At 38.7% G+C, this 27,544-nt stretch overlaps 1 protein-coding gene across 2 annotated transcripts in view; it reads left to right on the forward strand.

The window, feature by feature from the left end:
- The first annotated feature begins 2,165 nt into the window (after positions 1-2,165).
- sema4ba (sema domain, immunoglobulin domain (Ig), transmembrane domain (TM) and short cytoplasmic domain, (semaphorin) 4Ba) overlaps positions 2,166-27,544 on the forward strand; it is a 66,350-nt gene continuing 40,971 nt past the window's right edge. Inside the window, exon 1 of one of the 2 annotated variants that reach the window (XM_028451142.1) lies at positions 2,166-2,322. The gene's annotated coding sequence lies outside the window, so the exon portion shown is untranslated. Of the gene's footprint in view, positions 2,323-10,910; positions 11,089-27,544 lie in introns of those variants that run through there. The other variant, XM_028451143.1, reaches the window with a different exon arrangement.

Below are 27,544 nucleotides of genomic sequence, written 5' to 3' on the forward strand. Positions count from 1 at the left end.
CAAACATAAGAAATCACTATAAGAATGAAGTAAAAACACTTCCATGCATCCATCTACAGGAATCTACATCCCACAATGCAATAGTAAAACTTTTCCTAAGCTTCACACTTGTCACCATGCTGGCTGGATTACACAACATAATAAGCACAATAAATTCTACAACCTCACATCTCACCCTCACTGCAAAACAATCTATTCTTCCCCACCTTTTCTATTTCCTACCTTGAGTCTCTCCTCCCTGCTCCCTTTCCCCTCCCCTTCCCCCCTCCCCCTCCACTTAGGTGTAACACTGCTCTCCCTTTTTATATCCTCCCTATAATAAAAGATTTCTTACCCTTCCTTAGGGAGGGCTGGTGATGGTCACAATTAAGCAATAAAATAAATCAATGTATTTTATTGCAATAACAAAATATGCATTGCTGTCTCATAATGATTGCACTTCCTGTGGTGTTGACCTTTGACAGCATGTGCAGACAAGATAAAAAAAAAAAAAAACTTTAAAACTTTTCCTACAATGTCAACAAAGTGAGCGTTCTAAGTAGAGAACAAAACACATTTTCCAAAGGCAATTTTAACCTTTTAATTAAATGCTCTACAATTTATTGATATATGAGTCCCATACTATGGCTGTTTTTGAAATTGCATATTAACGTACTACTCATACTAAGTCTAATATCAAAATTAGTATGTAGTACGTTCACATTAGATAGTAATTAAAGATTGAGTACACGAAAAATACCCGGATATATATTTTTGAAGTATGCACATTGGACATACTTGTCATACTCAACCACCCCATGATGCATTGCGAGCAGAATGTAAAATCGTCCTGAGACTGGCTTCAAGCTAAATATCTTCTTGTTTTCCATTTGTTTTGAACCCTTTTGTAAATAGGGCTCTTCTTTTGAAGTTAACTGGAAGTTTTGTCTGTAGCAAAACTTCCGGTTAACTCCGATGACAATGGCGGGTCTCCAAAAATCTCTGAAATGTCTGCATGAAATGTGTATGTGTAAATTTTATGGATCAAATGACCATATATTGATATTCTACTTGGTCACTTTCTCACCTAAAATGTTTTCAGAACTGTCAAAAGTGGAGATTCAACGTAAATATTTAGCCTCAGTGTGCTTCAGAATTTTGACATTGTAGGTTCGAAATGCATCTTGAGAACGGTCACCATCCTAATCCTACTAATAGTATATAGTAGACAGTATTTACTCATTTAGTTTGTAGTGTAAAGTACGGAGTGTGACAGTTTGAACACAGCCCATGTCTTGATCAAAAGTTATCATCTCAAGCAGCTTTTAGTCAAAGTGTTAAAATCATCAGCTGTTGTTTGCCTGTTCTGCCTCAGAGTTTTTCTGTGAAGCTAAATAAGCTTTTCTCCTAACAAATGCAATAGCTGGCAGTAAAACAGCCGTTACAGTGATTGTAGATTGTTGAGCTTAGCACCAATATGTTTCCATTTGTCATTGTTTAATTTCCTACTGGTGTGTGTCTGGTTGTTGGGTTGCAGTGGGACCATTTGCCTCCTCTGACCAACAGCTTTTGTGAGCATTGTTATTTGTCTGCAGTGTGCCAATGTGTAGGTGGTTTAAAGTCAATTCCTGAAGCAGTTTTTAATGAATCCATCATGACAGCTATGTTTAATTGTGAGCCGATATCAAATCCCAGAGCCGGAATGATCTACTTGCTACCACCACCACGTGCACGTCTGATGACCTTTTCTATAGGTTGAATATGAGCACGCTTTGTGAACACTGGTCGGTAGCCTCTATAGTCACGCAAGTGGATTACACCTTAGAATTACATTAGCACACAAACATGCATGCACACACTATCTCAAAGGAATAAAGCACAGTCAATTGTCTAAATCACATTATAAACTTTCCAATGGAAAGCTGGCATGGATGCTGGCATTTAGATGCTTTTTTTGTCTCCAACCTTTTCTGCAGCTAGTTAAGAGTGACCACATCATGAATATTAAATGTGGATGGAGCTGAATAGTGACAGAATGCTGCTATGAGGAGCACCTCCCTTTCTCTGTCCACTCCTCTCCCACCCCACCACAGAGCCAGCCTATGATGTAATGTTCCTGCTGCTGATAGAGCGACCCCCCTCTCCTGCCTTTTTCATACACCCTCCTCTTCCCATTCGCTGCCTCCACCGCTGCTCGAGCTGCTGCTGGTGGTAGTGGTGCTGAATGTGTCAGCAGCATCCTCCGGCATCTCTCGGGATCCCTGCAGAGCTTCTATTCTTCTGTCAGCACTTGATCGAGTCTGCTGCCTGTGAGCTGTGCCCGACTTTGTCTTCTGATGGAAGGTAAATTCTATTTGAATGCAGGATGCAGAGTGATAGGCACAGGGTTAGACTGAGTGTCCACTGCTGGGTAAACTGGTGTGGTTGCCTTAACGGCTTCTTGTCACCACGTTGAGAATGATACCATGGAGACTGCTCCCACGGTGTGCATGCATGTAGTTTAGGATGATGTTGGTTACCATAGTAAAGATCAAACAGATGCTTCTGCCTGCTCAGAGGTAATTCACCATGTGTCATGGAAAGCTTGACTGTGAAATGAAATCTGTCTCATCTCCCGTACACAGAGTTTTCACTCTGATTTTATACTCACTTGCAAATTTACTTAATACCCGTATTGACACTTTTGCACTCATATTATCCTGCTGAGCATGTGATACATTTTCTTATTTCTGCTACACATGGAACTGTTTGATATCTCTGCTCTCTGAAACTGGGCGTGTACGTAAAGCTGTGGGTGTTATCTGCATGCAGATTTTTGAGCGTTTCAAAGATAAATACTTACTTTTAATTTTTACATTCAAACTCTTTCCCCTCATTGTCACTTATTATTTATTTATTTATTGTTAATCGGGACTTATAGTTTCACTGCAACTCTGCAGCAAAGATTGTGCAATGTGGAGTATTTCATTTGAGTTGCTTGACCTTAACTCTGGCTCCATATTCTAAGTAAATATTTCATATCTCATCTGCCCAACATCCAGAGAACCTCATCATTAATTTATCTATGGGATTTTTCCAAAGTTTGACTCATCATCAGTTTATCACACCCGGTCTTTTCTCAAAGTACACGGTTTCTCTTGAGTACAAATCATTAAATCACTACTTCATTCGCTGTTTAAATCAATCATGGTAGATACCCTGCAGAGGAACTACGGCACCTATTGAATGATGGAATTGATAATGAAATAGATCACATTATTGACACATATCCTCTCTCTCTCTCTCCTCTGCAACTGTCCCTCTTGTTATTTCATCCATGTACCACCTGGAGGGTGAGATGAGGTGATGTCATCACATCAGGATAGGCGTTGTTCAGTTATAGGCGACAGCTGGACTACAAATGTGATTGTATCTAATATGAGGGTCACATTATCAACATTCATGTCAGCATTTTATAAAAATGAGCCACCTGAGCATTAACACAGGAAAGAACAAAGGGTTTGTGTGTTTTGTGTGTGTTTGGAGTCATTTTGTGTAGTTTCTTTTCATGTTGTGCATTTCTTCCTCATTTTGTGTGTTTTTGAAAGTTATGTAGGACCTGTACTACGAAGCTGGATTTCCTCTCGTTGCTCTAACTTCTGGGATTTATTCTGTGTGTGCTGCACATCAACTTTGGTTAACTTCTTAGAGGGGTAAATCACCATGGTAACTTAGGTTGAACAGCTTACCTGGTCGGAAGCAGGATAAGTTCTGAATTACAGATCAGCGAGTAGAAAAGCCCCACCTCCTGACTAATCAGTTTGGAAATTGACCTGCCCAAGAATAACTTTCTGCACACATTGCGGCGAGGATCAGATCTGACAAGTGACAGGAGAGAAAGAATATTTATGAATGGATGCAATCCTTTCAATGACATCCTATAGAAAACATATAGATTTTCATTTGATGAGTGACCTACTGTACATTTGTCAGCTGATGGAGCCGTCCTGTAAGATAATAGTATTGTCCACCTTGTGATGTAGGCTGAGCTGTATCAGAGCCACCGACTGCACCCAAAATGAGGCGGATACCTAAATAGAAACACTGTTTGTGCTGTAAAAATGACCGTAAATTAAACTGACCCGATGAATTAATATTGTATAATCTCAAAAATGTACGCATTAACACTCATCAAATATGTCTGCATTCTTCCCTTCCTGTTTATGCTGCAGCATGAGCAGGTCTGAATTATGGATTTCAAGACTTCATATTTTTAGGAATTTTTCCTCATGGTGACAAAAGTTGCTCTGTAGGATTTCTCCATGTTTGCGATTGATCAGGTGCTGCAAACTCCACCTCTTGTATGTGAGTGTGCACGCAGCAGGCTGAAATCACCTGGGTTCAGTTAACGCGTTGATGACCAGCTTTATACAACAGTTTGTTACAACCAAGTCATTTGATCGGATGACAGACTGGACTGGACTCTTTTGAGCTGTTTTAACAGGCTGCGTTACCTAGTCGGGAAACAACACATTTAGAAACCTCAATGAAGCTATTAAGGCAACGCAAGGCAAATGTATTTGTATAGCACATTTCATACACAAGGCAACTCAATGTGCTTTACATGATCAAAAAGTGCAACAGAAAACATTCAACAGCTTAAAATCTATAAGAACATCATTTAAAACCATCAGTAAAATCATTTAAAATCATCAACAAACACATTACATCAACAACTTGACCAAAAATCTCCCTCTCAGTCATACGCAGTAAAATAGAAATATAGCGCTTTTAACTTTGATTTAAAAAAGTTCACATTGGCTGCTGACTTCAGCTCTGCTGACAGTTTGTTCCACTTCTTTGCAGCATAACAACTAAAAGCAGCATCCCCATGTTTACTGTGAGCTCTGGGCTCCACTATCTGATCTGTGTCCATAGATCTGAGAGACCTGCTGGGTTCATACCTGACTAACATGTCACTGATGTATTCTGGACCAAACCCATTCACAGATTTATACACCAGCAGCAGAACTTTAAAGTCTATTTGTGCAAAAAAAAAAAAAAGAAAGAAAAAAGGCAATCACTAAGAAATATAGTTGTAATCCTATATAAGTTAGATTTTAAGGGTTCCCTGTTGGTTTCTGAGTGGTTTCCCACTGCATATAGCATGAAACGGCTCCACACGGTGGGCATTATACATCATACTGTAATGTGCAACTTAGTTCAGTTTATTTTACTCTTTGATCTGCATCAATTACAAGGTGCTAGTATATTCTGCGTGTTGCATTCCTGAAACTTTGACAACACAACCTGCAATGATATTGGAACAGTTGATATTTAAAAGAGAAAAATGGCTTTATAAACAAATAGATATGGTGTAAAGAACAACTTTAAAAATTACATGCAGTGACAAATCCCTTCCTAAAGGAACATAGGTGTGATAGGAAGATAAATATTAGTGTTACTGTATGTAGGAGTGTGAGTTTACCAGGAGAGTTCTAACACAGGAATGGTTTGAGTAGCTGCCACAGACTGACGGGCCACCTGAGGTACAGTCGAGCTGTTCCTCTTTCTCTGCTGAATGTCAAACAGGCTCACTTTGCATTGGAGTCGAGCCATCGCCTTCGGTTTGACAAACTGTTAATCTAATAAATAGTTTGGCACCAAAAACGACGCAATAACATGCCTCTCTTCACAAAGATAAACATAGATTAGGAAAACCGGCTCATGCTGTGACACAGTGCACCATGAGATAAATTACACACACACACACAGCATGATGTTGTGCACATGAGCCTGTGAGTCCAGTAGCAGTTTCAGACTAGTGAACAGAGAAAATAGGCATGTATGGGACTGTTTAATGAGAGGTTCAAGGGTAAATCACCTCCCTGTGAGAGACCACTCATCGCATGAACCTTTCCTATTCCAGAGCTTCAAGACATGTGAAGTAGAAAGAAGTCTTGTCTGAACTTTGTGTCGTGCTGAGCCATCGCGACCAAATTTTTTAAGCTCTGTTCAAAAGATGAGCAACACACACACACACACACACACACACACACACACACACAGACCGCTGTGTGTGGTTAATCATTAGTGTGGGATGTTACACACCCTGTAAAACACTGATACTGTAAATATATAGGGACAAATGAGTCACTGGGTCACACGCTGCCTCCTCATCTGGGACTTTTCCGTTCACCTTTGTGACAGAGAAACACTTGGACACACCACGTTTGGTCATTGACAGTTTGGTTTAGCTAGAAACAACAGATAAAGAAATAGGAATGTTCTTCCTTTAGTGAGGATTTTATCAAAAATATTTTTTTAGATTTGACACCCAGTTTACAGATGATACAAGACTGGTTATTACTAGATTACTGAAATAATATTACATTATTACTTAATTCCTCTGCCTTTTTAAAGTTTTGCATATTTACTTTTTGACCACAAGTTGCTGTTTTTCTCTTACTTGTCACTTGTGTATATAAGAAGCGCTATTTGCTACAGTATTTTTAAAGACCCCTTGCATTCATGGTAACAGATGTTTCCCTGTCAGAACACTGACCTTTTCAAAGTTTTTGCGATCACTGAAATGTTGATCACTTTCTGGCAGCTTTGAATTTAAATTTAAATACAAGTTTTATAGTTAACGATTTGTTGATCAAATAAAAAGAAGATTAACCCTTGGTTTTAGAAAGTACTAAAAGGCCAAAGGATTTTGGACTTTGTTGCTATTAGTTCACTTGGCAGCTAGTGTGTTGTTTCATCTGAATTTATGGCACTTGTATCATTTACAAAAACCACACACATTAAATTGACATCATTATACTTTTATATCCTTACTTTATGCCACTTGAGAGAGAGATGGACAACTTTACCGTTAGGAGCCACAAAAAGGCATTTCTCTAATCATTTTGTGTATTTTTGTTGTCATTTGTATATTTTTACGTCACTTTTTTGTATTTCTTTTGCTGTTTTGTGCATTTTGAATCTTTTTTTTTGTATTTCTCTGTAATTAAAAATACACAGTGATTTTATGCACGTTGTTGTCCTCTGTTATATAACCTGTTCCCTATGTCTGCTTTCTACAATTCCTGTCTCTGTAAAGTTGTAAAATAATTGGTCTTTTAATCACTTTTGGAAGTAAAAGCAAAGTGATACAACAGGAGCATCTTACCAATATCAATATATTTGCCCCATGGTGTCACTGTGAGCTATAGTATCAGAATGTGTGTTCTTCAGCTACACTGACTAGTCTAGAATCTTAAACTCGTACTTGAAACAGGGGTGAACCAGTTTCCCAACAGTTACCAGTTTATTTAAAGTGACCAGTCAGCATCTCTGCAATGAGTGTGAACCACACACATTTTGGAAGATGATTACAAATGCATTTTCCAGAGGTCATTGTTGCCACATTTGACACAATGTGTTATAAAACCTAACCCTCATCAGATTTTCACCGCACAAGGACAACAGAACTTCTTTCAGGACAAACTGACCAAGGTTGATGTTTTTTGCTTGCTTACCCAGATCAGGGTCCAAACAAAGGCCCATGGTACAAAGCAGAGTTTACTCCAGAAGGTTCTTGTCATGGATCTAATCCACAGAGACTCACATCAACTCCAACTCTAAACTTAGTCTGTTAACTAAACACACACTGAAAACTATAACCTTTGAACCTATCTTTTCAATCCATGGTTTATTATTATTATTTTTTGGGTGGTAGGGATGGTTAACTTTATGTCATGTTACTTAATGGGGTATGCTGGCCAACACCTGTGTAATTTGTCTATCTGAGTATAAGCAGCTATGTACAGTGTTTGGTTTTGGCTCCAGTCTGCTGGGACCCAACCTGGATTTAAAGGTAGTTGGTAGATGATGGTGTATAGATTATTATCTTTAAAACTTTTTTATTATTATTTATTTATTTAATCTGGAACTTTCTGAGGTATTGACAGGTATTCAAGTCGCTCTGCTCAGCCAGTGGTGTGTCAAAAAAGGATGATTTTGTCTAAAACACCATGAAAACACAACTAGTGAGTATCCTACTTAGTGTATGAAATTACTAAGCCAACATCGACAATCACGCCAACTGATTTGGCATCATGTCCTCTGCCTGCACACGGTGTATATTTAGCATCTACTACTTGAGACACAGGCGTTCAGTCTTAACACCCGCAAGCTTACACTTATTTACCTTGGAAATATTTTTGGAGTTGGTATGTAAAGTTATTTGGTTACACTTCCTGTTGGGCTTTTAGTTCATGTATTCTAAGACTATGAATAATATTCTCTGTAAAAGACATGAAGCCAAGCTGCTCCCTTTTTTTAAGCTAAATAAAGTAAACATTTTCATCTGAAACATCCATACATTTTCAGACCCACTTATTCCTGTTTTTCTGGGTTGCGGGGGTCTGCCGGTGACCGTCTCTGGCTCACACAGAGCGCTAAGCAGGGGTACACCCTGGACAGGGCACCAATCCATCGCAGGGCAACACACAGACAGACAACCACTCACATTCACTCCTATAGACAATTTAGAGACTCCAACCTAACAGTCATGTTTTTGGATTGTGGGAGGAAGCCAGAGTAACCCACGCAGCACAGGGAGAACATGCAAACTCCACACAGAAAGGACCCAAGTGTCCACCCCAGGGATTGAACCCAGGACCTTCTTGCTGTGAGGCGGATGTTTTAACCACTAAGCCGAATTTACATTTTAACAGAAGGTTTATTTAAATTTTGAACCAACGAGGTCCAAAAATACAGCTCACAAAGTTAGAGCCTCAATGTCCCCAATTCTGTTTCACAGTTCCGATTTATTTCCATTTCATTGTCTTTCCCTAATCTGATGTCATTACAGGCTAATTAGCATCTTAAACCCGTGTCAAATGTGCTTAAGACGGTTAATGAATTGTCATTCATTCAATATTTATACAAAGCCAAAATGCGCTAAAACAAACATATGCTGAGATCACGTGAGATTTGTCATCCAGCCATTTGCTACTTACCAAAGCTAGACATTAGACGACCTGTGTTACAGTGAAAAATATGGTGGAAAATGAGTGGAAACAAGAGGGAGCCTCATCACTGTCTGTTTTTGAAATGACATACTAACGTACTACTCATACTAAGTTTGATGTCAAAAAGACATGTAGTGCGTACACATTATATAGAATTAATAGATTGAGTATGTGAGAAATACCTGGATGTATACTATATTGGGACATTTTTGAAGTATGCACGGTGGGCACACTAGTCATACTCCACCGCCCCATGATGCATTGCGAGCATCCTCCGACCAGCTTGAAGCTAAAAATCAAACATCATATTTTCCAAACAAAAGCATCTCTTCTTGTCTTTTATTAGTTTTTAACACATGTAAAAAGGGCTCTTGTTTTGAAGTCAACCGGAAGTTTCATCAGTGGCATAATGGGGGGTAATATGGAATCTCCGGAATCTCCGAAATGTCAGAATGAAATGTGCATACACAAGTTTTATGGATCTCACTTAAAATGTTTTCAGAACTTTTAAAGGTGGAGAATCAACGTAGATATTTAGCCTCAGTGCGCTTTCGTTATATGTCGTTGTAGGTTTGAAATGCATCTTGGGAAACTTGGAAGTTTCACCATCGGTCATCATTCTAATCATACTTGTAAAATATAATAGACAGTACATACTCATTGAGTTTGTAGTGTATAGTACAATAGTGTACTATTTCAAACACAACCAGTCTCTGACATCGCAGGATGTGTTGAATCCAATAGCACACCTAAACCACAGACAGAAGCTGAAGCTAAATTAAATTAATTAATTAAATTAAACATATGAACTAAAACTAAACAAGATCTAAAACTTGACACAAAACCCACAACCAAGGTGACAAAGCTGAAATAAACCCAATTCATTATTAAACCACCAGAAAATACACATGACAGTAGTGACTCTAAAGCATAAAGCTGCAGTGATTGTTGTCCTGTCTTAAAGCTGATCAGTGCGATAATTAACATTTAGTAATCTGTACCTGTATTTTTCTCAAAAGTTCTTCCCATCCACTACTGATACCAGCATGACCCTAAAAACACTGCCAAAGCTTTTCGGGTGTTTTCACGATTGTAAGATAAGCCACAACAATGACGGACGTTGATATTGTGGCTTCCACAGAAACACTCAAATACAGTCAAAATGAAATGTCTCGCTGAGTGACGTCATATAACAGGGAACACCATACTGTACACTAGGGATGTCCCCATACTACCTCTTCACTTCCTATATGATATCGATATTGCAGCCTTGAGTGTTGGCCAATACCTACAGTATATCGATCCAATTCGACATCAGGTACAAATCAACATACTTTTATGACTTATTTTGTAGTGTGGAATGTAAAAAAAAGGCTTGATCAAGTGATGTTACTCAGAGAACAATAGTCAACAATTCAAGTTCACTTAAGTAATTTTTTTTACTGTCAGTATATGGTGAGAACAACTGAGGGCGAGGACACAAACAACAGAAACTTATCGGAGCATTTTGCATTCTTCTACAGGACGTCAAATCCCACAATGCAATTTTTCAACAAACTTGTTGTTTACGATGAAGACAACAACAAATCTGTTGAGCAGCAATTTCAACCTTCAAACCTACTAAATTCCATCCTATTTTGGAAGTTATACCTTCAATTAATTAATCTACACTATGTCTTTCTATGTCTTTCTATGTCTCTATGTCTGTCGTCCACACCAGCTTTAATTATACCATCACGTTTTCAATGTAACTGGTTGTAAAAATGGCAGTCAGAGATGATGGTGTACTCGTCCACCTCCTCTAACTCCTCCTTTTGCTCGCTCTACTCTCCCTCCACCCTCTCTCTCTCTCTGAGTGTGTGTAATGGGAGGAGCTCCTGTTTGAGTGGTCACAGACAGACACACAGACAGGCTGTAGTATAACACAGCTTCAGACAGAGGAGGAGTGTGGACCTGTCGACTCACAGCTGTCATCCTACACAGCTCCAAACTGTGGATTGTTCTTTATACTCTTACCAATTAAAGGAATCACTGTGAGGGCACCAGCAGAAGAGGAACCCTGTGTGTGTGTGTGTGTGCTCTGAGTGAGCGTGTGTGCTGGGACAGAGTAAGTAACAGAGTTCATTAAGTGTGTGCTGCTGCCATGGCTTCATGCATCATTGATGCTTTTGCGCTGCAGCTCTGGTTACCTATTGAAATGGGGTCAGGATAGCCTGTTATTCCAGGATAATACAGTTTTTATGAGCGCGCATGTGTGTGGCTTGTGCTTAATGTCTCTATTTAAAGGGAAAAGTGGGTGTGAGCTGACAGCAGACAGCCCTCCATCCTGTGCAGCAGGTCTTTATGGTGAGATGATAGGACAGTGAGGTGATCATTAGTGACTGAGAGCAAGCTTCTGTACATGTGTGTGTTTGCTTTGTATCAGCTGAAGTTTGTGCAGCTAATACAAGTGTGAAGTCACTCTGTTGTTTAAAAGTTTCACAGTTGAGATGTGGGTCACTGGGTATGCTAACTCATCCTCACTTTTTCATGTGTCATGTAGAAGTATTAGGACAGGTATTCTGTTGATTTCTCTGGGTAGCAACTTGAAACGTGTGCCTCTTTGTGTTGTGACATTGGATAAGGGTGTGTAAAGTGACTGAGCTGTCGTGATGTATCAGTTGTTACCATATGAAATTCAACCTTGTCATCCAAGCATAGGCAGCGTTCATAATCCAGAGTAAAAAGTGTAAATATTCTGTCAACAAGTTAATCTATTATTTATACAAAATTTCTAAAAATCACTTTTACTCAATCTGACCCTTTCCCTCTCTCTTTTTTTGATTTAAAATCAGGCCCCAAAAGGCCTCACATGCGGTTTGGGACAATATCATGCATTTACACAGTGTTTCTTACTGGAAAACAGGAAATTGAATGTCTAGAAAGTTTGATGAAAGGACAAATATGTCCAATTCAACCCATAATCCCGTTCAAAATCTCACACGTGTCATGGTTCGTCTAGCGATCATGTTATCCTGTGAATGCAGAGCTTGATGGTGTATTAGGTGAACGTGGCACGTAATTAAAGGTTTCACAAATAATATTTTGGGATCATTGCGCACATTTTCATGGGATTTTTTTCTATTAAACGTGTGGCTGAGAGTCTGGCAGTGTGGCTAAAGTCGCTCTTTCAACCTAATCTCCTGTGATATCACCATAGCTATCCTGTTTACAGAAATTCTCTAAAGCATATAAAATGGTATAATTTAGGGAAGTTTAATAGCCAGTAAAGTAAAGCCATCTAAACAGGGAAAGATGATGAAACTATGGGACACCCTAAATGGCTATATTTCCCTTTTCATTTTAGTTTTCCTTTTTCTTTTCTTTTTCTAATATAGAAGTAATAATAGGATTGTTCATGGTAGACACAGACAACACAGCCTTCATTAACTGGTGAAGATGCTGTGGCAGCAAGAGGATGACTTCATTAAAAATGCTTCTGAGCCTCTGCTCTGGACTCTGGAGTCAAGTTTTTAGAGACGATAGAGTGGAAGGAAAGATCAGTTTTTTCCTTCAAAAATCTAGAAGGTAAGAAACAGTTACTCTATACAAAAGTTGTATTTTCTGTTTATTTTTAAACAGTCAGCGTTTAGCTGGTAATGTGTTTCAAATGTATAACACAACTTTTCAATTATTATTATGTTTGCACTTAATTAGGTTTTTAAAGCCAATGATTATATTACTACATGTGGCTCAGGTGGTAAAGGGTTCTTTTTCTGATTGAGAGGTTGGGGGCTCGATCCCAGTCTGTACCTATCAATGTGTCCTTGGGCAAGGCACTGAACCTTAAATTGCTCCCAATGGTTGACTAGCGCCTTGCATGACAGTTCAGTCCCGTGAGTGTGAATGTCTAGATGAGCTGATATTGTACGTCCATTTACTATGTGCACAAATCAGGGTGGGGGTGAATTGTAATTGATAATTGATTACAATTAGGTGTAATTAAAAAAAAAATCTGTTGCTGCCGTAATTGTGATTAAATTGTAATTTAGTTTAGGTAATTGACTTTGTAATCTCCCTAAAAGTTCTATAAAAATGATCAATTAGATTTACCGCATCACAGGGGAACCATGTTACAGTTCTATGTACAGTTCTACACATATGTAGTTAACAATTATTAAAATATGCTTCATATCAAGCTTTCCCACGTTACCATTTCAAAAATATATATAAATAGAGGGAGAAAACTGACACGAAAAGGACTCAGATGCCCACACCAAAGATATTAAAACCTATATTGTCATTGATTATGAAGCCTAACAAGGTAACCAATAAATAGGAAAGAAATTAGATGTAAATATTCATTTTTAGTGTATTTTACAGCTGATTTAGGACCCGTTATCATAAGAGATGCTAACAGAAAGCTAACACAACTTGAAGGGTACTGAACTTTAGTCATTGAGAATGTAATTGTAATTGAACATGGGTAATTGAAAACATAATTGTAACTGGAATATGTAATTCACCCCAACCCTGGCACAAATAGAGTTTTGTGGTTAGGAATTTATCTGCAACTAACTCATAATGTAGGAGCATAAATACTGTGTTAGTCATTCTTTACTGGAAACAAACAAATCCTAATGATGAGCTAAGAGCAAAATGTTTTCAAAAAGTTCATCATAATTAGCAGCTGTAGGATAGGAAACTCAGCCTGACGGAGCTGAATGGGAGCTGTCATGATGTAGAGAATGGCCTTATTATCTTACAGTATGAGGGAGGACTCTGATCTACTGTACACTTGCGTTTACAACAGCTTTTGTTTGCCATGCGTATGGAAATGAATCTGTCTGTTGTAGGAGAAAATCTTGTCTGTGCTGACCTTGGCTTGCTGTTTTCATTTTTTGATCCACAAAGAAAACAGCCGGCTGTTGCATTCTGGATAGCGGAGGCTTTTTACAATGAGCTGCCTGTGTGATGCTGTCAGAGGAGCTTTGGAGCGCTGCTAAAGCACAGGCATCCCTTAGATCAATAACTCCAGACTTCAGCAAAAACATCATTCAGGATGTTGTCGTTAATACTTGCTGAGGAGGCTTGACTTGACTGGAGCTCTGAAGCGTTTCTTTGCAAACTAACATTGTGTTGGATGCAGTGCTGAACAACACTGAATGACGCTGAAAACATACAGGTTGAACAGTTTACTGATGGTTTGTGCCGACAGTCCATATCTTTATCTTGTCGGGCTGCTCTGGACCTAACTACACTTCATTCTCGCACTTTTCCAACAAGTCAACATCACCTGGGTTTCAGATCATGTAATCTGTTTGATATGATATGGTTGTCCTCAACAAACAAGAGGAAATGTAAATTCCAGATCTAAAAAGTCATTTTAAATCAAATAGAAATCATCATCAGTGGACGTTTAAATCATTTAATAATTTTTTTTGATGTTGACAAAGCAGAACTAAGTAACTAAGTGAGCTTAGCGCTCCCCCTAAAGGTCCCTTTTGGTTATGTCAATGTTATAAACACTCTGCACCCCCCGCCGCCTGCCCCACCCCACAGCTACATGCGCACCTTTGCTCTCCCAAGACGGTAGCAACCAATCACTGAAAAATCCTAATACAACAGTGACACTAAGGGTGTTTTCACACATATAATCCCATGTGACCATGTGAACAGTATGAGGAAGAGAGACAAGTAAAATAAATGAGTGATGTGGGAGTAGTACGGAAGGGAGTGTGGAAATGTGTGTGATGTGTTTGTTTGTGTGCTGACAAAGCAGCCCTGAAGATGGATGAATTGATAGATGAATATTTGTGTGTGTGATGCCTGATGGAGCGCTGGGTTGCGAGTGTGTGCGTGCCTGTTGCGCAATCACACATAATGTCGTTGCAGCGCCGTAACGACAGTGTGTGTGATTGCTGTGTGTTGCTGCTGAGTTGTCACTGCATGGAGTTGCTCCTTTCCTCAGACAAAGGTCTTCTCTGCCTTTTTTGCTGGCTCAGCCATGATATAAGTTTGAGAAAAATGAATTCATAGACAACCATGTGCAGCTACGGGGCTGGTCATAATCTAGCATTAGTTTGTATTGGGCTGCCATAAAACAGTACATCTTACCACAGGGTTGGAGATTGGGAAAGTTGCAAGTGCTGTTTTCTGTCCAGAGACATCAGGGAGAGATGAAGGGCCCCCAATCATCCCATAAACACTTGTATTACCCTCACAGGGACTACGAGAAGAATTTATTTATTAGTTCTGCTTTAAATTCCTGTTTAGTTCTTCTTCTTCTTCATCTTTGAGCATATTCAGTGCTCAGATGTTCCCACAGCAACCTCAACCTGTGGCAGCTTATGTAATGAAATGGTTTTGGCCAATTATACTAATGCACTTTCTACACTTAGAAAGTGGAGATTTTATCCCTCGTATTGTTAGAGACTCCAATAAGCTCCGGTAAGGTTATTACGGCACCAGTATTAGGTTTTCTTAATAACCAGAGAAGAACATGTAGAACAGGAGATATCTACTTCCATTTCTGTGAAATGCTGCACAGAACATTGTCAGCTTGATGGCATTGTGTTTATTGATTGTTGTTGTATCTCCTCATACTGACAGTGGGAGTCAGAGAAGGGTTAATATCTGAGGCCCAGGGAGCTGCTGGCCACTTGTAACCTAAAGGTTAAACACTAGCCTTCAGGGAGTCCTATTACTGTGGACTCACTGATGGGAACTCTACAAACATGCATTCTGGGAGCACAGCAGGCTGTTCTGTTTATTCCCAGTCTGGTGCTTGCACTGATGTGGGAAAAACTGTGATCATGGAACAAAGCCAGATCAACGTTTGCTGTAATGTCTCAGACATGTATGAAGTCAAAGCACATTGTTTACATAGGATACAAGCGTTCTTTAGAAATGGACCACTTCACGGTTGTTAAACCCACGCACGTCAGCATTTTTAACTTGTGTAATTGCCCGATTGTCTTTGTCTTTATTCCACCTGTTCCAGCATTGATGGAAGTCTAACTGTGCTATGCTCATGAACCTGGAGTTGGGAGTGACTCTAGGATCTGTTGCAGATGAAGTGCATGTCTGATTGTTAGCAGTAAAATATGTCAGTGAGCTCTGACAGGAGTTTGAGTTGCTCTGATTTAATCAGGCTCTGTTTGTCAGTGCGTCCCTCCCCCATGCCTGTGATTTGATATCTCTGAGCATTCCAGTTTGTGCCCTTTACTCCGCTAATGGTGCCAGTGACCCCTAAAGACATTCCTATCGTCGCTCTCTGATCGTACGCATCTAATTACCTTACTGTAAACAAGCTGGACCCTCTATTAATAATGCACTGTAAGAGGCTACTTCAGATAATTCTTTAGTGAGAAAGTCAGGCTTTTGTAATTGCACAGTTTGGATTTTGGTTAGCATTAATGCTAACTCCCTCTAAACACTGAGATAATATAAAACAATTCTGTTTTTTTCTTAGATAAGATAGCATTCCTCAATACCCCAATAGATTAAGTTTTTAACTATATTGAAGGCCCCCAAATTGTTCGTGACCGTGGAAGGAAAATACTGAATTTCACTTTGAATGATAACTATTATTATTATTATTATTATTATTATTATTATTATTATTATTATAAACATTCATTTTTTTAAATATTTTTCAACAAAATCTGTTAGAAACGTTTTGGAAAATGTCACACATTTACACACAACTTGTCTTCGTAAACAGGTGGTGAGTCAAAGATATGAAAATTTTCGCTCAAAATATGCCATAATATGACGGAAGTCAGTTTATGAAATGGGAATAGTTGTATGACACGGACTAAACCCTCACCCACGTGTTTTGGGACAATGTCTCACTTTTTTACCATATTTTTCACAGTCAAACAGCCGGGCTAATGTGTAAATTTAGGAAGTGTAGCAAACGGCTGGACGTCAAATCTCGCGCAAAACAATACGTGATCTCAGTCAGTGTGTCTTAGAACTGCTCAATCAATCGTGATTCAATTACGATTTCTATTATTACACCCAACAAATACAAAAATAACAAAATCGAGAAAAAATGATTATTATTTTTTTTTCTTTTTTACATATGTTTTATTCGCTAAATAAAACAAACCCACTATTTCGGACATCTACAAATGATAAAGCTTGGCCCACACATGGACCCGCCCCCGCTCAAAGCCAAAGCTAGCCTGCAAACCAACACGACGAAAGTTGTCACTAGTGGTCTTGAAACATGGCAGGAGAAACGCAGCAAAAACACTTGGTAAACAAACAAGACAAGTCAAATTATCTTCTATGAGAACACTTGGGGTTTGATGATGAAGACCTGGAGCAAAAACTTTTGTTTATGTTTACAAAAATAAATAACTTTTTGGTTGACAAATAATCGTGATTTCAATTATGGCTAAAATAATCGAGATTATTATTTTTTCTATAATCGAGCAGCCCTCGTGTATATTTGTGTTTGCACATTTCTGCTGTGTATAAATATGAAATGAATGACAATACTGATAGTTACTTCCATTAACCTTATTAAGCATGTTTGGCATGATTTCAAGAAGTTTAATAACCTTTAATAACATCTGATTATGTAAAGATGGTGAAATGGAAATGAAACAGACGTGTAAACTGATGCAAAGATGACAGTAAAATAGATAAACTTTGAAATGAAATTGGGGAAAATTTTGAAACGGAAAACGGTAGGCTCTATGCATTGTCTTTCTGTATTTTAAAGTTGTGCCTATGCCAATAAACTTTTTATTGCATAGAATAACAATCCATTTGACGAAGAAATGCAGATGATTTTCCATCTTGAAACTGTTCTCTAGTTATAATTGTACCTTATGACAATAACAGGCCAGTAGCACATTATCACCATGGAGAAAGAAGCCAATTTAAATGTTCTGATCAAACCAAAACACTTCTTCTGTGTTCTGATCATGGGTAAAATAAACCCTACCTTTTGAAGGCCTAGCTCAATGTAAAACAAATCTAAAAGAAAAAAAGCTCATTTCTATATGTGAGAGTCGACCTCATTTAAAACTTTTTTGCAAGATTTTGAAAACCAAGAAGTTTTTGGTGTCTGAGTAAAAACAAAAAAGCTGCATTTGCTAGTTTTTGACATCTGACAGCTACACTTCATACATTGAAAGAGCAGCTCTATTCAATGACTTATGTGTCTCCTCATCATTTTATATCTACATCTTTAAAGATACATTTGAGAAGCAAAGTTTTCATTGCTTTCATCTGGATTGCCTGTGAGAAAGACTGGTACCGAAGCAGGAAGCTTTTCAGTCGAACCCTTCAACATCATGGGAAGGCAGAATTTTGTTTTAAAATCAATTGCAATCTTGTGTTGTTCACTGAAACTGTTTACAATTTTACCTTTCAAATTCACCAACAATCTCAATATCTAAGCAGGCAATATAACTAAACCAATGACACGGCCTTACCAACGCATTCTAAGAAAACTCAACCTTCTGACCCTTTTATACTCAAACTGTTTTTAAATGTCTAAATATTTGTGTCACTAAAGTTTTCTAAACTGGCCATCAGGCTTTAGAGCGAGCATCCACCAGTGGGGAGTGTCTAGTCCCAGTATAGACTTCATTCTGTCAGTCTACTCTTTCTGAAAATGGAGAAAAACTAACTTTATATAAGCTAAACTTAGACACCTGCTTCTTTCTAACAAAGAACTCAAACAGTGGCTGAAATCCAAACCATGCGCTGTATTTTTCTTCTATATTTTGGATATTTGGACAATGGATTTTTGGCAATTTTACACAATACACACAAAAAATGGAGGCCCTTCCTTACTGTTTTATCTATAGAAAAATACTATGAATACAATTTCATTTATCAGACACTTTTATCCAAAGCTATACATACAACACGAACAGGGACTTGCTCAACATCCCACAGTGATGGCCAAGATTGGATTCAAACCGTTGACCCTCTGATTATAAGCGACATTAACACCAACAAAGCATGCTTATTTGACTGGACACTTGTTTTAATAATAATAATATTGTCCTTTTTTTCCAGGAAGTAAATTCTGTATTTTCCGTTTGTTTTTTGTGATCATGGAAAATGGGAAGTCCTAATGAGGGTTAAATGGGACAGACCATGGAGGGCAGCAGCACACTAAAAGCTTCCTGTGCAGTGTGTAAGCAGACAGACTGGCAGGGCAGATGTTTGAGGTGAGAGATCCTCTCACTGGATAGCATGGTGTGAATAATTCATTAGATGGGATTTGAAGATGTGATATATTAAGACAGCACACACGCCACCTCATGGATCCTTTCAGCAGTTTCTGTGCAGTGGATAACGCTCTCTGTTCCACACACACACCCTTCCTGCATCTCTGCTTTCTGTCTGGCAGATATCACCAGAGTCTGGGCAGTCAAGGAGGCCATTATAGATGCTCAAGGTCTCCAGGCATCTGGAGGGGGTGGAGAACTTTAGCATCCAGGGCCAGTTTAAGATCAGAACAACTCGGACTGTTTGTGCTTTTTCTCAGTAACAGAGATACGATTCCAAGAAAGGACCGTTTCTCAAAGGAATTTTTGAGTATAAGTGCTGCATCACATTCATAGTTTTGGAGGCATTTCCCTTTTTTATTTTCCTCTTTTCTTCCCATAAACTGTGACTACATTTTGGCCCGTGTGTGAGGAAGTGGTAAAAAAACAAAAGAGATTTCAAACAATTTGGACTAAATGACATTTTTTCACTTTTTTCCTTTAGATAAATTTCAATTTCTTACATTCAACCAACATTTTCTTTGCATGCAATTATATACTGTACGTGATATTGACAGACGTTTATTTTGTTTATATTGTCTTGTTTACATAAATTAATCTATTTTTCGTGCATGCCAACATGATTTCCTTATTTTCTTCATGCTGCTTGGAACGTTTTTCAAATGAATGTATTTCTATTTTAAGTTATTCTGTGCAACCTAGACTGGAATTGAAGTCTCATTAGGTTTAAATTCCTGTTAGGTTAGAGGTTAGGATATCATCAAATCAAATCAAGATTATTCCTTTAATCCAATATAAACTTGATCAGTGAGACTTTTCCATGCATTACCCCAGATCTCCAGATAAGTTAAGGTAGTTTGAAATCCGTTCCAAACAGCAGCTACAGATATTCAAACTACGTAAAAAAGCAAACATGTCCTCCTCCCTACTGAAACATACCAAACAAATCTGTTTATCCGGTCCCAGCTCATGGAGGATCCCTGACCTTACATCGGAAAGTCTATAAATATGGACATGGACCACTCGTTCAAGCAAATGTTTAGTTTATATTAAGTAAATATGAAAAGTAAATAGTTTTTTCTAAGTTTCTAAAATTTAATTAAAATGTTTAATGTCTTATTGTCTACTTTAGCTGTTCTGCCTTTTTCTGAGTTATACAAAGGGTAAAAATGGTGTGCTTTGATATCAGAGTGGAGAGGCTTAGCTTTCGAGCAACAGCCCATTTCACTTCCATCTCAGTGTGTCATCAGCTCCCACCTACACGCATCCCACTCTGAGGGCTGGGAGCCGTGTGGACATGTCAGCACTTTCTGATTGCATCTTAAATGCACATGTTCGTAAAGCGAATAGCAGAGATTTATGAACAAATAGGAAGGATTTTCATGTTTAAAAATAAAATACAACGAGGTTTAGTTCCCAGGGTACAAAGTAGTGAGAAAAGTGAGAAAGAATAAAAGAATAGAGAAAAATTGAAAAATGACCTAAACTGAACAATCTGCCAAGTTGACAAATTGGGCTAAAAGAGGCCAATAAACTGAAACTCTTGAGTGACAAGAGCTGGGTCTGACCCGTATGGTCAAACAGATGCCCTGCCCTCATGGGTCAGATCTGGTCGTCCTGGATATTCAATGTCAATGATTGGAATTCACCCCAAATATCAGCGTGCTAAAGGATTCCCAGGATGGCTTGGATGATCAGGATGCCATGGCTTGAGTGACTGCTAAAGACTTTGAGTGAGGAATGTGCAGCCGTCCATTGATCTTTACCAAGTGAGGTCACGTCATGTGAGGGGGAGGGGGGAGGGTGGGGGTACCACGCTCTCAGACCCCAGATAAAGAGAACGGTCTGTCCCAAACAAAGATATTGTAATGTGCCCTTTTTGCCAAAAAAAGAGGCCAAATGAAAAGGTTTGATATCATGAGGATCGGTGGCACATTTGCAAAGCAACGTAGAAATGTGGTAGTGAAACAAGTATAGGGCCTCCGACTTTCCAATAATCAGCAAAAACGGACAGAAAAAACGGAATCCACGCTTTGAAATGGTAAAATGAATTTAACCCACTTCTTTTTCTCTCTCTATTTAAAATCGAGCCCCAACATGACACAGAAATTCCTCATTTGCATGTTTTGGAACAATATCACACGTTTCCACAAGCTCAAAATCCCTCGCTGCATGTTATGGTAAGGCTAATGATCATGTTATCCTGGGATTGAAAATGAATGCAGACCTTCACCTGAAGTGTGTATTTCTATATATATATTTTAAGTGACATTAACTAGAGTATGAATAACAAAAAAAAAAAAAAAAATGTATATATATATATATATATATTTTTTTTTTTTTTTTTTTCATTGACTAAATAATGTTCATGTGGTTCGAAATTCAATCACAACTAAGTTTCTTTAATGGAATGTATGCAATCAAACTACTACTGGTAATCGAAGCTTTAAAAAATGTGTACACTATGTTTATATTTTAGTCGACGATATCTGTATCCCTATAATTGACTAAAATCTTAATGTCCTTTAGTTGACTAAAACTGGACTGTAACTGTAATAGTCCTGATGACGACAGTTTGGTTAAAACTAAGTCACAAGTTAGTCAAAAGTTTATCACTAATACTAAGTCCTGTTAAAATGAACAGTGGTTCAGATTATTATGAATGCATTCAAATTTGAATTTACATGGTGACACATCACAGCAGAAGCATGTCCAATCACAGCTGCACAGGAGTTTGTGCAAAACGTGAGGATGATTGATTGGATAGCGGTAATTAAAGGTTTCACAAACAATGCTTTTGGACCATATCACACATTACCATGATATTTTTACCATTAAATGGGTGACTGAGGGTCTAGCAGTGTGGCTAAAGTGGCTCTAGTGACGTAAACTTATGTGATTTCAGCGTAACTATCCTGTTTTTGTAAAATATCAGAAAAACATCAAATGTAAATTGACAGCAGTAGTTGACTCCTATTCAGCATGTTTGGTAGGCTTTCAGGAAGTTTAATAGCCAATGAACTCATCTAAAGAGAAAGGAAAAGTGTAACGAGACGCAGACGTGACACCTAAACAGGTAAACCCTGACACGGAATATGGTCAATTTTGAAAAGGAATATCTGAGGCCCTACAAATAATGCCAGGAGTTTTAATTACTTAGATTAGATGTTTGAGCCTGATTTAGATTTAGTGTAAAAAGACCTGAAGGTTTTCATACAGCAATCAACAGTGGACAATATGAGTGTCAGTGATCAATTAAAGTTGAAACATGTACAGATAGATAATGAAATAATGATTTTTCAGTATTAGGAAAAGGGTAGCAATGTGGTGCATTAGTTGGCCAATAGGTGTGGATTATGAGAATGTCTGATTTGAGCATTGATCAGCTCCAGCAGGGCCGTGCAGCTTTGTTCAGGATAAAGAGGATAAGGAAAATAAACCAGTGACAAACTATGCTTTCAGATCTATTTCTGCATAATCTTTGGGGGCTCACCAGTGAATGCCTGGAGACACAGGTGCGACTGGCCTCCCCAACGGTGTCATAACTCAGAAATACTACAATAAGTGTTGGCTACATGCTTTTCATTCACATTTATGATCAAAGTATGGCATGTGGTCATTTTGTAATCTAAATATTACAATTTTAAAGATATGATTTAAAGCTCTATGAATCATCCATTCCATTTACAAGTGTTGCATTAGTTTATACGTGACCAGTAACTCGTTGACGATTGTAGACGAACAATAACCACTACAGTGTTTTTTATGTACCAAAGGCACCAGGTCAGTCGTGATAGGAAAGGCTAAGAACAACAAGCACCTGAGGCTGGTGCCTGTTATCAGGCGTGCTCCAACAAAGCTGATGTTTGAATCCTGTAAATGTGAACAAAATTAACAGCAAACAAGTGGAGACCATTCAAACGGGATGAAGTGTTTAAACAGGCTTGACCTACATACAGCAGCCCCATAAAAGCACAGACCCTTTAACAGTATGCACTCAACACTGGCATTGTGCAACTGTATGTATATCATAAAGAATTCAAGAAGGAACTCTAAGTTTACGGTTTGACTTCCGTTAGCTCTCCCTTTGTCCTTCAAGGAGCAGACTCAGTTTATACATTTTCATTTTATTGTCTTTCTCTAATCAAATGTCATTACAGACTTAAACTTCCTGTAAATCAAACCAAACATACTTATTACAGTTAATAGAGTTCCTGACGAGAAAGATGGACTGAGTTGTCTAGGTTTTGCAGATGTCTGACACATAAGGCACTGGGAAAGATTTCCAAGGAGGCCGAACTATCAGTGAGCTCATGCTAATTTTTAAATTCAATTTACAACATCAATAATCAGGAACAGTTCCAAGTGCTTTTTATTATCACATTCATACAGTTGAAGAATAGCAGATCAGTGCTGGTCTAGCCAGTACAATTGCTCTTGAGTCTGAGGCAACACCAAGACCTAACATGTGTTCTTGAGATCAAGATCGATGTTGAGTGCTACAACACCACCGTGTCATTTGACTATTTCCATTTCAGAAGACATATTGGGTCATTTTGTGTTAGAAATGACATTTCCGTCTCCCTGACTACCGGGCACATTTTACAAATAAATTCTATGTAAGAATGCAATTTCTGTTGGAATTTGTTTAAAAATACAAAAATAATACCAATTTTACCATTTCAATTTTAGGAAGTGAATTTTGTGTTCACCCTTTGATCAGCAGCATTGGGTCTTTCATGGATATTTCTCATAGAATAAACAGTAGCAGTGTCCTCGGAGTCAGACATATGATATCTGGTAGCCCAGGCATGACATTCAGTGAGTGGATAATGCTCTTTTAACCCAGTCATTATTAGATAGTTTTAATGCAATAGTTTTTAATCATATTGAAGAAGATTAGACATATACCACTTTTTTAATGTCGTTAACCATGATTAAGTGCACAAAAAAGGACTTTATCCTCCAGTGTTTCTTCCTGTAAGGTATATCTAATATCCTTAGAACACCCAGGTGTTTCCTTTCTCTGAAAACGGCATGGCAAATGGTAAACTGATTATTGATAAAAGTTATAAGAAATAGGACATTTCCTCGAAATCAGCAGATCCTCTTACTTCAGGGTTTAAGAAAGTTAAAGGATTTTCAGTAAAAAAAAAAAGACATTGAGTGGATTTCCTGCTCACATTAGAGCTTTTAAAGATGACACAAGACTAAAGAAGTGATCAGGCCGTCTTTGTGCACAGAAGCATTTGAATTAAGCAGTTTGGCTATCAACTCTGAACCAGTAGTAGTTATACGTGTTACCAGGTCCAACAATTGTTTTAATATTCATGATGGGTAAACAGGCTTTTTTTCTGGTTTAGATTTATAGTATGAGTTGTGAAGGTTTACAGTAAGGTTTACAATGTTTTGTTTTCTGCCACTTATCCGGGTCCCAGGGGGTGGGCGCTAGCTCAACCTTAGATTCATACACAGTAACAGCTGTCTTTGCTGAGCCGCTGCTTTTCAAGCTGAGAAGAGTTTGATGAAATGGAAAAAGCTTTATGGTCAGAGACGGCTTGGATAAAGCAGGCTTTGCTCTGTAAGCCTGGTTCTTTTAAGCCTGATCAAGATAGGTTGCAGCACACAAAACTAGTTACAGTTTACAGTTCATAGACAATATGAAAAACTTAAAGCAAATAAAAAACATGAAATAAAGTCACAAGTACTTGAAGAACAATATAAACAGTACAGTCATGGAATAAAAGCTTATTTAAAAAAGATTTCAAAAGTCCAGTATTATGCTTTTTTTGAAAAGAACCCCAACAACATAGTATTTGAAGTTTATTTTCTCAAACTTGCCTATTTTCTGGAGATTTAGCCCTGTGAAAAACTGACTTTCTGAGCAATTCTAAAAACGGGCTGATTTGCTGCCTACTTGTGCATATTCATGAATAGGCGTGTCTGTAGACGCTGACTCCACGCAACAGCTGATCACCAGCGATTTTCTTCTGCTATGCGCACACTCTTGTTATTGTTTTCAGCCAAAAAACTGCACATTACAGTAAAACACAAGGCTATTTAAGCTGCTATTGTGATTTTGAGTTAGACAAATACTGTTTTGTGAAATGTGTGCGCCGTGCAGCACACACATCAATGTCTTTATTACAAAATTGCTCCTTGATAGTGATGTGCCCCAGATTACACCATCTATCATTCACAAACACAGCCAGACTCTCTCCTTTCCACTTACCTCTCTCCCTCGTCCTGTCACCGCGTAAAAGTTGGAAGCCGTCCAATTCCACAACCGAGTCCGGTGTTAGCGCTGTGAGCCACAACTCCATAAACATCAGCAGGCTTGCCTCCCGGGAGTCCTTCTCATGCCGAGTTAGGGCCACTAGCTGGTCCATCTTATTGGAGATAGATCTAACATTCCCCATGATGACGGACAGGAGGACAGGCTGATACCTTCTCCTCCTTGCTCGGCGCTTCGCAACATCCCCATTGTTTCCTCCTCAGTCTCACTGCATAGGCTAATGTAGCATTAGCCTATTGTTTACACTGATCCTGGATATAAACGATGGGGCCGTGGCTCCAAGCAGTGACTCCCGACACGATCGCAAAGACTGCAGACAGAAGCAGCAGAAAAAGTAGTGCAGTTTGGGCATCCAGTAGTGCAGTTTGCATTTACATATATGACAGTATAATATATATTCTATATTAAACTGCAGTTTTTGTTTTAGCTGTAAGATAATTTGAGAGGGAGGAGCTCACGTTCTTATAGGGTAGGAGGAGCCAGGATTGTCAGGAGGAGGAGTTTCCGGTAGGTGATGTAAGGTACCAGGGAAAATCCAACTCGCCTGTTTGGAGCTGACTTTTTACAAAATGTGGAATAACAAGGGAGGGAAGAAACAGAAATTTTTCAAGGCCAAAGGGATGTATAGCAAAAACCATTATATAGTGATTTTTTTCATAATACCGCCCTTTAAGGCTAAAACTATATTTAATCCTATTTCAGCAACCTTGGCATTGGTGATGATAGCAGGCCTGGTGACAGACCACATCTGTTAAGGAACTTTGTGTGGAATGGAATGAACTGGAAAGGTTTCACATATGTAATGATGTGAACTTGACCACTTGTGTAGGGTCCAGGGACAGAGGTGATTAAAAAATGCTTGTCTACATCTATTCTTCCACCCTTCGTTTACACCATGTCCCAATATACAGTTTGTAGCTTCTAGCTTCAATTATTGGGAACAAAACAAACTAAAGCCACAACTCCCATGAGAAAAACCAACCAACTTCTATGTACCTGAAGTTAAAAACTAAAATATTACAGTAACAGCTGTCTTTGCTGAGCTGCTGCTTTTCAAGCTGAGAAGAGTTTGATGAAATGGAAAAGGCTTTATGGTCAGAGACGGCTTGGATAAAGCAGGCTTTGATCTGTAAGCCTGGTTCTTTTAAGCCTGGTCAAGATAGGTAGGTCATAATTTATGACAACAAAAATACACAATAATCACAGGAAAAAACAAAGGACTCCAGAGACTCAAAATGACTCTCAGAACACACAAACCCTTTGCTGTTTCCTGTATTAATGCTCAGATTGGTCATTATTTTAAATGCTGGCATGAATGTTGATAATGTGACTGAAATCAAATACAATCTCCCTTAAAGGATTGATTTTATGTTTTAAGGCACACTGTTAGATGAATAGGTCTTTAGAGCCTGGTTGATGGAGGTGCGTGCATGCAGACCTGGATAAGCAGTTGCACAACAGCATGTGGAGGCAGTATAACTACTGCTCAGTGTGTCAGCAGGGTACACCTACACAGTTTTGCTTGTTGGAAATCAGCCACTTTGCCCATATTTGTGGGCGTGCTGCTCCTTTTAGGCCTCTCCTGTCTGAAGATATCCCCCACATCTGCTTTATGGCATATCTGAAAATCCTTCAACTGCATGCGGGTATGGAGGGGCGCCAAACGGGAAGCTGTGATCGGTTGGCGGGCGAATGCAGGGGCATGTGAGCTGGATTATCCGAAGGGTGTGATGTCTGTGGCAGACTTGTGCATGTGCTCAGGTGGTTTCATGCCAAAAGGTCGTATTTTTTAGTCAACACTTTTCCACTCAACAGAGTGTGTGTGGAATTCAGGGAGCCTTGACCCCTCCTACTCTTCTCAAATAACAAACGTTAGCATGGTGCCACCTGTTTCAGCTGCAGACCATCCACTGCTATTTATAATACTCAAAGTGGAGCTGTCATTGGTACGACTTTGCCATATGGGGCAATAAACATATTTTTAACTATGCCAGAAAGCTTCTGTACATGCATTAGACTAAAAGGAC

This window comes from Gouania willdenowi, chromosome 6 (assembly GCF_900634775.1).
Source record: "Gouania willdenowi chromosome 6, fGouWil2.1, whole genome shotgun sequence".
NCBI classification, from domain to species: Eukaryota; Metazoa; Chordata; class Actinopteri; order Blenniiformes; family Gobiesocidae; genus Gouania; species Gouania willdenowi.